Here is a 12774-nt window from a genome sequence, read left to right as displayed (position 1 = left end):
AATTCTCGTCATTTGTGAGAGATGTTACTGTTTTGTTTCAATATGAAGAAAACTGTGGCTGAGTCTCTTCAAATGCTCTCAAGTACATATGGTAAGGACACTGTTAGTGAAAGAACATGTCTTCAGTGGTTTCAATGCTTCAAGAATGGTGATTTTAACATCGTAGTCTACCATAGTGGTGGAAGAGAGAGTGTTTTCGAAGATGTAGAAATGGAGACTTTGCTGAGTGAAGACTCCCATCAAACTTAAGAAGAACTGGCACGATTAGTGGGAGTGACAAAGCAAGCCATTTCAAAACATCTCAAGGCTATGGGCATGATTCAGAAAGAAGGAACTTGGGTCCCGTGTGAGCTAAAACCAAGAGACATTGAACAGCATTTGTGTGTTTGTGAACAGTTGCTTCAGAGGCAAAAACAGAAGGGATTTCTGAATCGCATTGTGACCGGGGATGAAAAATGGGTTCATTGCAATAACCTTAAATGCAAAAATACATAGGGTTATCCCGGCCATGCTTCCACGTTGATGGCCAAACCGAATATTCACGGCCTCAAGACCATGCTCTGCATTTGGTGGGACCAGCTCGGCGTCACGTACTATAAGGTGTTAAAACCAAGTGAAATAATCACAGGTGCTCGTTATCAAATGCAATTAATGCATTTGAGCAGAGCATTAAAACACAAATGGCCGCAATACAGCGAGAGGCACGATAAAGTGATTTTGTAGCACAACAATGCTCGACCCCCATGTTGCAAAAGAGGTCACAACGTAATTGAAAATGATAAAATGGGAAGTCCTACCCCACTCACCGTATTCTCCAGACATTGCTCTCTCTGACTATCATCTGTTTAGATCTATGGCGTATGGCTTGGCTGACCAACACTTCCGATCTCATGAAGAAGTCACAAATTGGATCTATTCGTGGATCGCTTCAGAAGATGAACAATTTTTTAAACGCGGGATTCGTACACTGCCCGAAAGATGGGAGAAAGTAGTGGCCAGCAATGGAAAATACTGAAAATACTTTGAATGATACATGTGTAACCAATTTGTTTCTTAAAGTCTCAAATGTTGGCGAAAAAACGGCGGAAGCAAAGTTGTACACCTTGTACTTCTTTGTGTTTTTCCACCAGGGCACCATCACAAATTTTCCTCAGAAAATATATATGCTCAAAAAGGCCAAAAACATGCAGTTTTCTTTCACTTTTTCTACCCCTAACTTGAAAACAATTTTTCTAGTAAAATTATTCTGTACTAAATTAAGCAAGTCTACATTTCTTACAATTTTTATCATGATGATTTTGTTTGCCTCAAACACTGTCTGCAAGCAAGTGCACCCTGAAATAATAAAACTCATTATACTTGCAGGTGGAGCTCTTGGTTTGTTCACCTAACTTTCCACCACTATCATCTCCTAGTGACCCTACCTTGTTTTTATGAAGATTGTTTAGTTATCCTCTCATTCAGCATGTTCTTACACACTGATTTTTTTTTAAAAAAGTGATGAGTTTGTCAAGTTTCATTTTTGACACTGTAAGGATTATAGTGTGCTGGAAAGTGCAAGTGCAATGACAGAACTGAAACAAATATTTTGTATAGAAAGTTTGCAAACAGAGTATGGGTCAATCATTACTGTGGGAGAACATTACCAACAGTTCGCAACAGATGTCAGTGGAAATTTTGATTGCTGCCAATGAAGAGAAGGTTCAAAAACGACAAGCATAACAAATATGTTCATCTATACCTATCTGCCTTTGCAATCAAAACTAGTTATTTTTTATGTGAATTGGCGATAACATTAAAGTGATAAAAGCTGACTTCCGAAGGCTAAATGCAATTTCAGTACTGTGTTCAGAAAACAAAATTGTGAGAAAATACACTGTAATCATAAAGGAACTCAATGATGAGTTTGGACAAGTGATGAGTTCAACCAGTCCCAGATTTAAAAGTACTGAAATTCACTCATGAAATTCAGCTGAATTGTGATAGGTAAATTCCAGTATTTGAAATTGGAGTTCATCATCAAATATAAATAGTCATGGATAGGCAAGCAGGCAGCACTATCTTTTTTGCATGGAAAGGCTTTGTGCTCAAGATCACAACTGACCCTTTCACGAATGAAATTGGAGCAGCCATGCAGGTAATTTCTTTTTGTCAAAAATAATGATGAGGGCTGTCAGTTTTCTGCATATTAGCAGCCTGACAAGACTCAAGATGACTTTTATCTGGACATAAAATCTATGAAATGTCAGCTTCTTAGAATGTATGGAAACGGCATATGGATAACCACAAATGCATTAAGTGCTAGTTGTATGTTTCAACAGAACAGTCTACAAAATCGTATTGGGTTTCTGATACCAACAGAAGTCTTAAAAGATGGAGAGTTCGTATGTGAGCTGGAATTATTTTTACAGATATACAGTTACATGCTTTCACTGCTATACAATACAATCGTAAAATATTTTCTGGAAGGACAGAGGAATCTTGTTTCTAACAATGATTGTGTTTTAGCTGACACTGTTGTGCTAACCAAAAAACTTTGGGGGATTGCAAAATAGAAAAAAAGTCAACTACTATGTCACGCAACGAAAACTATTTCTTTTACTACTCCACATAGGTTTACCACCCATTTACAAAGGTCTGCCCGTCTTAGGTATTTACAAAAAATATGCTCGTGGAAGTTACTTTATATAATGGGTTTCTTTTCATCTTACAATAGGCCTTCATATTTTGAAGTGTCAGGAATCAAGAGCCTAAATCTGAAAGTTCTCACAATCTGTATAAGAAAAGACAGACTTTAATGCTTGGGTGCTTGATGGTCTCAACACTTTTCACACGATGGGAGGCATTGCTTGTTTCACCTCAAAAAGTGTAATTGTTTCACAACAAAATATCCATTTAATGGGTCATAACGACAACACAATTTATGCAAACTTGCAAAGCTTCTTGGCTGAAACACTATGACATAAACAAACGATGGAAACTCCAGGTAGGAATATCAACTATATAGGAAAAGACAGGTTGTTACTTACACTTTAAGTTGCAGACAGGCACAATTAATAGACACTTCTTTAATTTATTACAGAATGATGTTACTTGAAACATACATTCCTTAACATTTATGAGCAAAAAATTGAAGAAAGCACAATTTTTATGGTTTTTCTAGTTGAAATTTATAATCAGCATCCACAATAAACATAAATGAGCTAATTTTCAGAATTATTCCAAATCTTAGCATGAACTATTAACACCCATGTGGATTCTGATACAGGTTAATTTTAATTTCAAAGTATGGTGATTTACGATTCTCTTTTCTTCTTGAGTTTTCTTAACTACACGTTTCACTCACAGAAAACTGGCACTGATAGACATAAATTAGCTTTCCTCTGCAGTTTCATGAGTAGGTGATGCCATTCAAACCAATTTAATGGTTACCCTACAGCAAGAAACTAGCAGAAGAAATTTATGGATTACCCTTGATACAAAATCAATTTTATTAAGACTGTAACACACAAAAATAATTTGTTATAAGGGTCTTGGTGTATATTCTGGCACATATCCTGTATTACAGAGGAAAGCTTGGTTGTGTAGAAAGCAATATGAAGCACATTAAGACATTCAAATATTTATAAAGTGACTAATAAGACACTCTGAAATCACTACCGCCCCCCCCCCCCTCCCCCCTCTCTCGCAGACTACTCCTCCACTGGCAGGTTGATTCTACATCTACATCTATACTCTGCAAACCACCCTGAGGTGCATTGGTAATGTTTATGTCCCATTGCACCAGTTATTAGGGTTTCCTCCTGATCCACTCACACTTGGAGCATGGGAAGAATGGTTGTCTGAATGCCTCTGTGCGTGCAGTAATTTTTCTAATCTTATTCTCAGAATCCCCGTGAGAGCGATACATAAAGCCGGTTCTTGAAACTTTGTCAATACACTTTCTCGGAATAGTTTACATCTGTCTTCAACAGCCTACCACTTCAGTTCCTTCAGTATCTCTGTGACACTCTCTCATGGATTAAATAAACCCGTGGCCATCCATGCAGCTCTTCTCTGTATAAGTTCAACATCCCCTGTTAGTCCTATCTGGTATGGGTTCCGCACACTTGAGCAATTTCTAGAATGGGTTGCATAACTGATTCGTAAGCAATTTATTTTTTAGGCTGATTACACTGCCCCAGTGTTCTACCAATAAACCAATCTCTACTACCTTCTTTATCCATAACTGAACCTGTGTGATCATTCCATTTCATAATCCTAAAAAGCGTTACACCCAGGTATTTGTAGGAGTTGGCCGATTCCAACAGACTCATTGACATTATAGTTATAGGATACCATGTTTCTTCATTTTGTGAAGTACACAATTTTACATTTCTGAATATTTAGAGCAAGTTGCCAATCTCTGCACCACTTTGAAATCTTATCAAAATCTGACCTAATATTAAAGCAGCTTCTTTCAGATAGTATTCACTACAGATAACTGCATCATCTGCAAAAGCCTGGTTTTACTATTAATAATGATGTTCAAGATCACTAACATACAACATGAACAGCAAGGGTCCCAACACACTTCCCTGGGGCACAACCGAAGTTACCGCTACATCTGATGATGACTCACCATCCAAGAAAATATGCTGTGTCCTCCCTACCAAGATGTCTTCACCCCAGTCACAAATTTCACTTGATACCCCATACGATCGTAGTTTTGACAATAAGTATACGTGTGGTAATGAGCCAAATGCTTTTTGGAAATCAAGAAACACTGCATCTACCTGGTTGCCTTGATCCAAAACTTTCAGTATATCATGTGAGAAAATTGCAAGTTGGGTTTCATATGATCAATGTTTTCAAAAACCATGCTGGTTGGCACTAAGGAAGTCATTCTGTTCAAGATACCTCATTATGTTTGAGCTCAGAATATGTTCTAAGATTCTACAACAAACTGATGTCAAGGATACTGGACAGTAGTTCTGTGGATCACTTCTATTGCCCTCCTTGCACATGGTTGTGACCTGTGTCTTTTACCAAGAACTGGCCATCTTTTCATTCGAGGGATCCACAATAGATTATAGTGATAAGATGGGCTAACTCAGCCACAAATTCGGTACAGAATCTGACGGGGCCTGGAGCTTTGCTCAATTTTAATGATTTCAGCTGTTTCTCAACACCACTGACACTAACTCTTATTTCATTCATCTTTTCAGTGGTACAAGCATTAAATTGGGGCAATTCTCTTGGGTTTTACTATGTAAAGGAACATTTAAAAATGGAGTTAAGCATTTCAGCTTTTGCTTTACTGCCCTCGATTTCAGTTCCTGTCTCATCTGCTAGGGATTGGATACTAACTTGGTGCCACTAACAGCATTTACATACAATCAGAATTTCTTTGGATTTTGTGAAATGTCACTTGACATTCTGCAACAGTAGTCACTGAAGGCATCATGCATTTCTCTCTTGACAGTCAAACACATTTCATTCAGCATCTCTCGATCTATAGCCCTATGCTTTGTTCTACATCTATTACGCAGTAATCTCTGTTTCTTCAGACGTTTCTTCGGGCTGACTGTATACCATGAAGGTTCCCTCCCATTATGAACTGTTCTAATGGGTACATATCTATCCAGTCTGTGGTCACCTAATCTTTTAAACTTGAGCCATAGTTCCTCTACATGCTCCTGACCTGTGCTGAAAGTTTCAAGTTCCTCTTTCAGGGTGTATACGCGGACTAGAAAAAGAAATTTCCGGATTTCCCAGTTAAAATTACACTTTCTCCCAGGTAAAAATACATGTTACGTGACAGTATACTTTTCCTTGGAACTGTAAAACTTATCAATCCTTTGAATGGATATGGTTTTATACACCGGCATAGAACTTCCCGGACCTTTAGAAAACCTAACTCAGTAGAAAAAAAAAAGAACCCATGTTACTTTCCGAAGCATTGAAATCAAGATTGCAATGCGCTTTTGTAGCCAGTCATAGCTCATCACGTGATCTCGCCAGCCGATGACAGCGAGTCTTCTAGCGTAGGATACGTGATGTAGTCAGCCAATAGCAATATCACTGTTAAGTAGCGCGTACACACAAATGCGAAAAGTTAATGGTTTAAATTAACATACACAATGTTACTACAAGAATAAAAAAGCTTCCACATACAATACTGATATCAAAGATTAATAAGCTGCAAGAGAAGCTAAGCTTCCACATATAATGTTGATTTTTTTTTGCACACGTTACACTTTAAGGTACATCACACAAATGTGCCATTAAAATTTTTAATAAAGACATAAATGTCTGATCTTCTGAGCTTGAAATTTTTCTAAATGTACGTCCTCAAAGACTTGATTTTTAAATAAGAGTCAAACGCTCTGTGATTTAAGAAATTCATCGTACATTCTTGCACATAATTCATCTTGCATAAAAGGAAATTTACTTTGAAAGTAATGTTATTCAAACAACCATTTGCAATATTTTCCTGTGACCTGTTAGAATAAAGTTCGTTTCAGTAGTTGCCAGAGAGCGCCAGAAACAGGCGTCACCGCACTTGCGCAGCTACGATAATCCAGGAAGCCTGTATGTTCTTAGGTGTAAAATATTAAAAGATCTTACACTATGTCATAAAAGAAACAAGACATCATCAGAGGATACTCCAGGAACATCGGAATTTCATGAACCATACTACAATGCGTAATTCGGCTTAAAGCGCACATTCGCATGTCCAGATTCACACGTAAATTTTCTTGAGTACCGGTACTGTATTATGTCATGTTTGGTTCTTTATTATGGCATAATGCCATACGTGCTAGAAGATGAAAACATGCACTTTTGAAATGCAGCAAATATTTGAAACTAGCCCATTGTATGGAATCAAACACTTTGTTTCAAATAAATTGACTGCCCCAACAGACAAGATTAATAAAAGCCAAATTTCTTTAGCAAACCGACAAAAATAACTTCATTGTTCTGCAAGGCAATTAATGCTTGACTGTCAGAAAGGTGGAGATAAAACCTGAAACTAATGACATCTTTTAGCCTTCCGTAATCATGCGAACGTATTTTAATTCATTTGATAGCTCACGGCCATAGATATCAATTCTGTTTTCGTTTAATGTGAGAGCAATAAATAAAGAGCAAACAGCAAAATCACTAAACATAAACACGGGTCATGTGGAGACTCCCCACTACAACTCAGACTGCTCTGTGGATCAGTGCCGGATCTCCGATATTTCTGAACCGGGGCAATATTAGATAGTGGCGCCCAACCACATGTCTGTAGCCAGAAGCGGGACAAGGTACTTTTCATATGCGACTCAACTGCACATGCACAAGAGCCCGCCCGCAACTGCTCAAACAAATCTAAAGTAAACAGTTGTGACGTCACGCTCATCGGAGACAGTTTGTTGTTAGGAAGCATTGCATAGTCTTCCCAGAGCCTTTGACACACTTTGCAGCTGGCAAACGCTTGTATGAGCACCATGTTTTATTGTTGTATATGGCGTATTTCTTTTGCGACTTAAGTTTTATTTTTTTCTCTTGTTCATGTTTTTTTGCTGCAGTATTATTCTGCAGAAGCGGGATACAGTAATATCCTTTGTTAGGGTATTGGTTCTTAACTGTCAAAATCACAAGAATTTAGCTGAAAACTAAAACAATGAAAAATTTCCGGAATGCTGAAAAATTCCCGGGTTCATCCCGGTTTTCTCCCGGATGAAAAAATTCCCGGGATATTCCCGGATCGTATACACCCTGTCTTTAAGATATGACATTACTGATTTTCCATCTAGTTTACTGAACATATATATCTTCCTTCTTGTTTTAGTAGTCCTTTGTACTTTGGTAATCATTGTTGCCACAAGTGCATCATGATTACTGATACCAGTTTCAATGTGCGAATCCTCATTTGTTGCCCTTAGAGCCAATATATTTCCATCATGAATGGGTTTCCTAACTATCTGTTCTAGGTTGTTTTCAGAGAAGGCATTTCATAAAGTTTCACAGGATGTCTTATCATGTCCATCACTAACAAAATTCTAATTTTCCCAATTAACTGTTGGATGATTAAAGTCTCTACAATAATTAAAGAATGATTGGGGAACTTATGTGCAAGTGAATTGAGGTTTTCTCTGAAGTTTTGGGCACATCAGGAGAGTCATTTTATGCCCACCCCTGATACCGAGTCTTCCCCAATCAATCTTACAAGCAGCTTCAATTTATACTGTGACAAATACATCACCTCCATTTCCCTTTTGCCTATCCATTCAATATACACTTAAATTTCCCCTAAAAATCTCACTGCTATAAATTTCAATTTTAAACCAACTTTCAGTACCTACTATTATGTGAACTTTACTTTTTTTCATGAGCGCTTAAAACTCTGGCACTTTGTTGTGAATACTTCAGCAGTTTACCATTAGGATTTTAATACTCTCACCTGTGGGAGGCATTGTTTCGATCTTACACTGATACCTCTTGGTTTCCTACAGCTATCGTTATTTGGCTAGGTGGCGTTACCTAATCTAAAAAACCCTTGTTTGCACTCCACACACAGTCTGCTACCTGAGTAGCAGCCTCTGATGTGTAGTGCACACCTGACCTATTTAGAAGGACCCTACAGTTCTCAACCCTATGGCGCAAGTCCAGGAAGTCACAGTCTAGCTTGTCACAGAACTTTCAAAGTCTCTGGATCAGTCCTTCTACTCGACTCAGAACCAAAGTGCCATGATCAGTTCTAGGGGACAATGTTGCAATTTGTGAGCTTTGTTGAAACATGATTAGTATGTCTTTTCTAAATTTTTTTTAGCAAGTAGAGACAACATCATTTTTGTTTTTATTTGTGTAAAAGCTGTGTGTTTCAGTTAAAAGTGTTGTTTATTATTCTGATTTCTAGAGCCTCTTTGGTGACAGAACCCCTATATAAGCTCATACATAGGGAGATTTTCATTCCTTCAGACTTCTGATTTACAACTTTTCTGGGGTGTAAGTTATAGTGAGCACTTTTCAGAATTGTCAACGGTATTTTGTAGTCCAATAAAATAATGTTGCATAGGAGTGAATTGTGTATGGTGAAACCAACTAGCATTTATTTATGATACTAAGTCAACTAACAGCCATAGCACAATTGTTGGAGGAGGTGACTCAAATTTGAAAGTTGTAGACCTTAATAAGAGCAATGAACTAGCATTAATAAGAATGAGTATCTAAATTCACCTGTAGGTGAAGATTCAAGTCTTAATTCCAATGTCCAGGCACAAGATTTGCTTATGAGCAATCATACATCTGTGATGTGGCTAGAGAGTAATAACTTGATATTGGAAGGGCTAAAAATGATGCAATGAGGCAGGGTCATTCCATGTCAAAACACGCAATAATTCAAGGATTTGTAATCTTCTATCTCACATTTTGACAAAACATTGCACATTTGCTTATACTTACAACACAAACGTTTGCAAAATCTTTTTGGTTTCAGACTAGAACTTCATTTTATATCAAATTTTAAATGTAGTGGTATTCCGATAACGAGGTTCTGCAAGAATGTCCATGCAAAATGGTACTTATTTACATAAATGCCCATAACTCAGGTGTTTACGAAGCTTTTGATTTGGAATTTTTTTTCAGAAGTTAAATAAGGAATATAGTTAACAGATATCCATTTACTGAAGCAGTAAAATTACAAAGAAAAATTGTGAGGATGTGAAAAAGTGCTTATATCACACTTCTCCAACCTGCTGGGAACCTGATTTTGGCCTTAAATAATCCCCTAGATTGTAAACATACTAATAAAGTAAAAATTTTAATGGGTCTTCTGCTAACTGACACACACATCTGAAATCAAAATACTTTTTGCTGTGAAAGAAAAGGATCATTTTAACTAAGTTCAACCACTCGCTGTCTCAGATGCAAGGGTATCAAATTAGCATATTTCAGTATAACTCATTCTAGGCAGGGAAGTTAACCTTAAGTGTGAAAATTTATTTCCTTTCATTTGACTAATTCGGTAATTTTTAAAGACGATTTATGTGTTCAGCCAATCACATGCTCACAGTGATAAAAATGTGTTCTTAGACAGCAGTAGCTTGTTTGAAACCTTTAAGAGGCATGAAAACAATGCAACAATTGCTGAAATTCATTGTTGAGAATAACTGGCATCCAAAAATTTGTGTATTTGGCCTCAGTTGCTCTTCATCTTTCTGTGAGACAGGTCATATCTGCTTGTGGTGCGGCCCTATCATTCCACTTGTATGAAGTATGTTTTAAGTGCATTAGTACTCAGTTAATTGCAATGGAAATTGTGAATTCATGCACTGTTGTAAAATTACTAAAAACACCATGTCATTTGACAACCTATACCTTAGTAAAAACTCTACAAAAAATAGAAGAGCTGAGTGAAGACCAACGAGATTTGATATTGCTGCAACCAATATACGCTTTCCACAAGATCAAGATAGTGGACATCACAGAAACTATTACTTAAAAGTTTCTGAAAGTCGTCAAAGAGCTCGCTGTGATCCTTTCAATAAACACAGACAAAGAGTTAAAAGATCTTTGAGGTTAGTTTGCTTGTCTTTGTCTAAAAGATTAACTGCTAGTAGAATCTATGTAAAGGCAGGCTAAAAACTGTGCACAACGTGTCTTAAGTTTTATGAACAGAAAACTGACATCAGTGATAGAAACAAAAGTTATACAGATGAATGATGCAGGTGACATTTCATGAATCAGTACTGAAAGGTCAAAGTATTGAGGACGCAAATAAAACTTTACATGATTTGGGGTGTTCTCTCGTAAAACTTCACTCCATTCCAAATCACAAGACTTCATGTTACAGAAAGATGCTAGAAAAAGTGAAGCATGTTTTGGAAAGATAAGTGTGCTGGGCATTAGACTGCAGTATTGATGATTCTGACCATAGACAAGAAGAATTTGATGATGAATTGTTAAGAAAGCCAAAGATTTTGATGCCAGGACATTTTTAATGAAAGAAAAAGTGGCTAGAGTAAGAGTACCTGAAAAAATAAAACTTTTAATTTTAGCTCCACCCTCTTGGTCAAAAGAAAACATAACATCAGAATTCAATGTTAGTGAGTATGTGGTTTGTCAAGTAAGGAAACTAAAAACAGAAATGAGTATTTTAGCAATTCCTAAACCAAAAAATGGGAAAGTTATTGTTGATGAAGTGGTAAAGACTTACTGATTTCTACCAAAATGATGAATATACATGAATGTTACCAGGAGCAAAAGACAAAGCTAGCATTCAGAAGAATGTGTACATGCAAAAAAAGATTCATCATTTGCAACTTATGAGAACTGTACTCTTAAAATTAAATGGGAGAATCCAAACATTAACACTGGTCTTTCTAAATTTTATTCGCTAAGATTGAAGTTACGTATTTTAGCTGGTCCTGCCAGCACTCCTTCAGTGAGTGTGTGTGTGTGTGTGTGTGTGTGTGTGTGTGTGTGTGTGTGGAATCCACCAAAATGTAAAACTGCTTTTGGATGTGAAACATAAAAAGAACTTATAAAATTTCTTGTACATGACTCTAAAAACTACAACTGCATGTTTAATCACAGTGATAGTTGTCCCAGCAATGACAAACTGTCAGAATTATTGAAACAGAAATTAGCTTACAAAGATGCTGATGATAAAATTGAGTTCAGCCAGGGGACAAACACAGATCATCAGGCAGACTGGCTGCAACTGTTGGTGAATAAGTAGACTTCTTGGTATCAAAATTACAGGCACTTCAACCACAGTCATTTATGTCTAAGTACCAGTCAAAGTCACTGAAAAAATTGAGAGAAGATTTAACCCCGATAAAAGCAATTCTATTAGTGGACTTTGAAAACTACAGTTTTGTAATTCAGAATGAAATTCAGAGTTAACACTGGATAAGAAGCAGCTGTACAACCCATCTCGTGTGTGTTTATATGGTAAATTGAGAAAGTAAAATTGGGAACAGTAAACCACTGCTTTATAAGTCATGATATGGAACGTGATGTAGGATTTGTAAATGCTGTCCAGAAAGAAATGGTTAACTGGCTGGCAGAGCTTTACCCACAAGTGAAGAAAGCGCATTATTTCACTGATGCATGTGCTGCTCAATATAGGAATAGAAATAGCTTTAAAGATTTGTGTGAGCACAAAAACAATTTTTCTACTGATGCTGAGCATTCCTTTTAACCACGGTAAATCTGTGAGCAATGGTTTGGGAGGAACTATACAACAAATACTGAGAAGTGCTAATCTTCAACTAGTGGATTGTGCACAAATAACAACTGCATCTGGTGTTTATGATTTCTGCAAAGCTAATACTGACAAATATTTTTTTCATTTCTTAGAGAAAGTCAATGTAGATATTCTAGGCAAGAAGCTCGAGAAGAGATTTTCGACAGCCCGCACTATACCTGGTACCAAAAATTTTCACCATTACAAACCACTTTCTTGTGATTCTTTAGAGATTAAAAGAGTAACTTCTTCAGAAAAGCCTTCCTTGATATTTTCATTCAATGAAAATGCCCCACAATGGACATCCACTCGTCCTCAACAAAATTCTTTTGTAGCAGCTGTATATGGCGACAGGTGGTACTGTGTCTTTGTCAGATATGTCTGTGTTGAAGGATGAGACATTTAACTACTTTTTCTCCACCCACCTGACTAGCAGTATCATTATTTTGGCCTGAGAAGGAAAATTCTTGTTTTGTGCCTTTGGGAAACATTTTATGTGCTGTTGGTGTACCTAAATCAACATCATTAGGCAGACTGTATTACTTTAATGAAAA

At 37.0% G+C, this 12774-nt stretch overlaps 1 protein-coding gene across 2 annotated transcripts in view; it reads right to left on the bottom strand.

Moving 5' to 3' along the window:
- LOC124805097 (helicase POLQ-like) overlaps positions 1–12774 on the bottom strand; it is a 105337-nt gene that overhangs the window by 25972 nt on the left and 66591 nt on the right. The gene's annotated exons all lie outside the window — the stretch shown is intronic.

The sequence above is a fragment of the Schistocerca piceifrons genome, chromosome 7, assembly GCF_021461385.2.
Source record: "Schistocerca piceifrons isolate TAMUIC-IGC-003096 chromosome 7, iqSchPice1.1, whole genome shotgun sequence".
Classification (NCBI taxonomy): domain Eukaryota; kingdom Metazoa; phylum Arthropoda; class Insecta; order Orthoptera; family Acrididae; genus Schistocerca; species Schistocerca piceifrons.
Note: the sequence above shows the minus strand (reverse complement) of the source record. Positions and strands in the feature narration are given on the sequence as shown.